At 42.5% G+C, this 5,398-nt stretch overlaps 1 pseudogene; it reads right to left on the bottom strand.

Annotated features, from left to right (window-relative positions):
• Window positions 1-2,600: 2,600 nt before the first annotated feature.
• LOC150007899 (tuftelin-interacting protein 11 pseudogene) lies at window positions 2,601-5,090 on the bottom strand (annotated as a pseudogene).
• Window positions 5,091-5,398: the final 308 nt, after the last annotated feature.

Here is a 5,398-nt window from a genome sequence, read left to right on the forward strand (position 1 = left end):
CCATGACTTTATTAAAACAGAATCCAAAAAATGGTGATTTCTCTAAAAATGTTATAATAATAAACCATAGTAAATGTAGTGGTTTGGGCAAAAATACCCATTTAGAAATATTATCCTCCTTGGACTTTCATTCTGTTTATTGGAAATCCTTTAAATGGTCATACCATCCGCCATGGCATTGACATTCTCTGGATTTACAGTGGAAGTGTGATTCTTTCCAGGACTAGTCTTTAGATTATAGGAGCTCCCCTTCCATGGTGCAAACAGTTCTGGGCTAGGTTAAATCTTCTGATTAGTTACATATTAGTACAACTATGTTAATGTATTACTACCCATTCCAAGGAAGTGGTTTTTAACAGATGCAAGGAGTGAAAAAAGAATTTGGGGCATTTGCGGACAGAAAGAGCCATATACCCGCAGAAGCCAGGCTTCCTGGTCTCTAGTGACCTCTGACATTCCATCTCCAAAGTACTCCCACATCTTTATTATAGATGTTGGAGGATTCCTCATCTCTGAAAACTTCTAGAGACCCTCATTCCATGAATTCTGAAGGCAGTTGCTGGCATCGATCCATCAATGTCATATGGAAAACACAGATCCTGTTGCAAGGTTTCTGACATTTATTATTTGAAATAAAATGACTGTTTTTGTTTTATTATCTGGATGACAGATGTGGTATTTTCTTCAAAGACTGGTGATGAAAAAGTAGATATTTTTGACTCTCCCCTGATACTGAAAAGGCAGCACTACCCAATCACCTTTATATACCAATTTGAGTGCACACAAATAAGCTGGCTGAGCAGTAGAGGAAGTTAGATCATACCTGATACATTTCTTTTCCTCTGGGGTGTCAGAAGGAAGTACTTTCAAAAGATGGCTTAGTTGTAAACAGAACTATTCCCCAAGAATTTGAGAGAAGGAAAGTCTTTGCTTTTTATTATGAAAGAATATTGACATTATATTAAGAATAAATGTGATCTACTATATAAAGGTTAGTGATTATAATTTTACAGTGCAGATTGTTTAATTCTAATCAGTAATCAGGATTAGGAGAAGAGAAGAAAAAGAATGTAGGGGCTTAGGAAGAAAGTCCATATAATAAAACTGGGTCTCACTGTCATTCAGAATCATAATTGTTAAAATTACTTTGTTGTTTTCTGACCCTGCATGAAACAACAATAGAGTATTTCATCACCTTGAAGTAATCAGGCTCTGAATTTATTAATTCTATAGAGTTCAAATAGCAATAATACGTATTAAAATTACAGTTATGCTCCAATAGAGATTGTATAATATTTTAAGAAGATCCACTGTTTAAATGACAGATAACATGTGGAAGGGGAGGGACTGATCTAATACTAGAATTTTGCACCTAGTTCATCAGAAGTAATTTATTCATGAGACAAGCATTGAAAATGGTATCAAAGGAAATGACTAGCATGAAACCTTATTTGAAATAAAACTACTATGTGAAACATCACAGTTACACTTTAAAAAAAAAGAAAAAAAAATCCCTGAGTAGAGCAGATGGCTCAATGCACACTACCAGTGGATTTGTGTACACACAGTTTAAAACGACAGTCTTTATTGTTCCCTGAACATGGTTTCTGATGCCAGAGAAAAGTCAACAGGCTTAAAAATATGCAGCCATGTCAATACAATTTTATAAATTAAGATTGTACTTTATTTACAAAACTCAAGGTCATTCCTTCCCATGTGTCATATAGATACTGGCTTTACTGATTGATAAAAAATACAATCTGGAAGGGGCTGAGACAGCAGCACCAACTTCCAAAATAGAGTCATAAAAGATGAAAATACTGATAGATATTTAGCTTTAAAAAAATACTATGGTTACCATTAGAATGGATCAGGCCCAGCAAACTCATTTCAATTTGGAGTGACAAAACAAAAAATATAATATAAAACACAATTAAAAATTAGAAAACAGAAAAAACATACAGCACAAGATAGTTTGCAGAGTGATGTTTTTAAAGAGAAAATTCAATAGAAGATTTTGGAAGTATTTAAGGGAAAAGCCAAGTATAAAACTGAAGTGACTAAGCTCCAACGGCCTTTCTTTTGCCTCTGTGACTTGTTTCCTGAGCCCACGCAGCCCAGCTGGCTCACTTTTTTCTACCTCTGTGAATTTCTAAATAAACTTTCTCTTATAATTTGAGTTCCTGACTCTAAATTCTTCTCATAAATGCATCTCAGGAGCTAGGGGAGAAGAAATCTTTCAGGGCTGGAGGATGAACTTGGCAGAGGAGTCACTGGGGTGCCACTTCTGCAGGGCACTGAACTAAAGAACCAAGGCTGCTGAACTGAGGTCCCATCTAACCACAGCTTAACACCTGGTGCTACTGAATTGTTAACATATAGTTCAGATTGTCTTATTGTGGCACAGTGCAACAGGAAACCAGGGAGGCCCACCCAGGATCACCTTGGAGACCTGGATGTATGCTAGGTACCAGCAGGGGCCCATTATGCCCCATCGGCTCCTCACTTTGCATTGGCTATAATTGTGTGAGCTTTCCTTGCAATTTTGGACTGCCCTCTTTTAAGGGGCAATGTCCAGCCTGCTCCAGGCCTGCCACAATTTACTTGGTCATGTCACTCAGGTGCCACAGGGAGGAGAGCACACGGGGCTTCTCCCCCTGGACAAAAACCACTCCCCTGCTGATATAGATGATATTGTGACCAAAGGTGTAGAGCTGCTTCCCTTCATGTCACTTCCCAATGACAAACATGAAGACCAGGTTGTGCTTCTTGGCCTTGGTCTCAGTGAGGTCCTTAAAGTTCACACGCATGGCATTGGTGGCCATGATGATGACCTTCTGGGCTATGGTCCTGTCACTCCTGCATAGCCTTGTAGCAAAAGTCTTTCCTTCACTTTGTGTGGGTGAGGTAAGTGATGTTCTCCCATGCTCCAGGATGCATGTAGTCATCAATGTTGGAGGACATCTTCCTATTCATGATATCAGTGCTTCACTGAATTAGTCCTTGACAGATGAGTGTGCCAACTCTTGGTGTGAGAACATAGACTTCCATCCCAGGTACCACCTGGTGATCTTCTCATATTTTGGGTTATTACTGAGCCAGGAGCATGGCACTTAAAGACATGTGGGAAAGAAGTAGTTTTCAAGAAGCTGCCCAGGCTGGAGACAGAGATCATCCTTTCTCAATGACCCAATGAAAAGCATCAGTGTGCTGCTGGTGGGGGTTAATGACTGACTCCCCAAGACACATCCTCAGCTTTCCCTCTATGTTCTTAACCATAAATGCTTCTCAGGAGCCAGGGGAGAAGAAATATTTCCAGAGTTGGAGGATGAACTTGGCAGAGTCGTCACTGGGGTGCCACTTCTACAGGGCACTTGACAGCTTGCTATGGATAGGAGAAGATAGCAATTCCAGGAATGCCTCCACGAGAGGAAGCCATGGGAGGATCCAAGAGTAGACAGAGATAATGTCCATTAGCAGCTTCCAGTTTTCCACCACCTTCTGCAGGCTTGAAAAAGATGAGCTGGTGCAGTATGTTATTCAAGACCTATACTGGGATAATGGGCACCCACCTAGCCAAGAAGTCCAACATTGGCTCACAGTTTCTTAGTTGCTACTCAGTGACAATACTTCAAACAAAAGACATTCATACTTTTCATAAGAACCTCTGAAAGGCATTTGTTGAGAGGTCCTGCCCACCAGGGGACAGGATCTGGTCATTATCTAGGAGGCTTTTCCACTTGGAGATAATCTTGGTGCCATAAGTACAGTCTTTGAGGGGATCCCACTTCATAAAGTACTCCTTCACCAGCAGGTAGATGATGGCCATGGCAAGATCTGCCTAGTGGGACATCCGGTACTCCTGCAGGGCTGTCCTGCAGGATTTTAAAGATGCCAGCGCACTCATCTGTGGTCAGGTGGATGGCTTTGTAGGGCTGCATGCTTCACTCATGCTCCTCCACCATCTCCAGGACTTTGCTTAGGTTGGAGATGGCCTGCTCCTTGAGGTCCAGGACTTCCGGCATCTTTTCCAGCTTCTGGAAGAGGTTGACCACCATTTGTACTGCAGCTTCTGGTCATTCTAGGTGATCTCCTGCTCTGTGAAATCAATGAGCAGCTGCAGGTTTGCTCCAACCCCGGCAGTGCAAAGCCTAGGATCTTGCCCTCTTTGCTGGGCTGTGGCAGCTGCTGTGACTGCAGTGGTGGCCCATCATCAGGGATGTTGTGTTTGTGGCTGATCTGATTGTAGCTGCAGTAGACCTTCTGCTACAGGCAGTCATGTCAATGACCTTGACCTGAGAAAGCTCCTTCTGGGGAGCATTGAGCTTCTTGCTGACCCTGCCATTGGCCTTCAACTCTCCCTTTCTTATAAGAGTATTTGGGCTTCATCTTGCCTCCCTTGGGGTATTTCCTACGCTGGCTAAGCTCCTTCTGAAACTCTTCTTCAGCTTCTTTGGAGTTAACAACGGGGAAGTCTTACAGGGACTGAGTGGCCCACTCCAGGCCATAAGCTCCCACGTGGGCCATAAGCTCCCACATGGCCTTTTCCCTTTCTCTGTTTGGCTTTGACTGGGTTAATGATACTTTATGTGTTGTTCCTGAGGCCCCTTACAGACATGTAGCCCAGCTTCCACAGAAGTTTCTGTCCAATTTCTTTTATGTGTCCTTCCCAGTGACCAAAATCCATACATAACTTGGTTCTTCCTGCAAACTCTTTCTGGCTGGGTTTAAAATTTCCATGAGTTTTTAACTTCTTTGTTCTGAAATCCTTAGGAAATTCACCCTGCCTAACAGGTTTTACTTTACCATCAGAATCTTCCAACTATGCCTCTGTCACCCCTTTCATGAGCCTGACACTGAATGAAGTTGACTAGCAAGGAGTAGTCATCAGTCCATTTGCCTCCAAACCTGGACCTCTTTACATCCAAACCTTGCTCTGCCCACACTCTGTAAGGGGCCTCTTCATTGGTCTGCCAGTGCCTCTGCTGGTTGAGGTTGAACTGATTCTGCAGATCCCAGTCAGTGATCTCAAATTTCTCCTTCTCATCCTCATCCATATGGTCTTCCCTGGCCTGGTACAAGTGGGACAGTGATATGGCCAGTTACTCATCCAGGTTTAATGTCCCAGAGACAGTGTCCCCATACAGAATTTACATCTCACAGTTCAGGAGGCTGGGAAGTCCAAGCTCAAGGTGTCAGCATACTCAGTGTCCTTCTCACATGGTAGTAGTAGACCCTTATATTGGATTTCTTTTAGAAGACCGCTAATCCCATTCACCAGAACTGCACCCTCATGACCTAATCACTCCCCAAAGCCCCTACCACTTAATCAGAGAGGGGTCTAGGATTTCAAAATAATGGCAACTTCATTCATAACACTCTTCTTCCCTCCCAAAAC

The sequence above is a fragment of the Furipterus horrens genome, unplaced genomic scaffold (genome assembly GCF_987537825.1).
Source record: "Furipterus horrens unplaced genomic scaffold, mFurHor1.1.pri manual_scaffold_6, whole genome shotgun sequence".
Taxonomy (NCBI): domain Eukaryota; kingdom Metazoa; phylum Chordata; class Mammalia; order Chiroptera; family Furipteridae; genus Furipterus; species Furipterus horrens.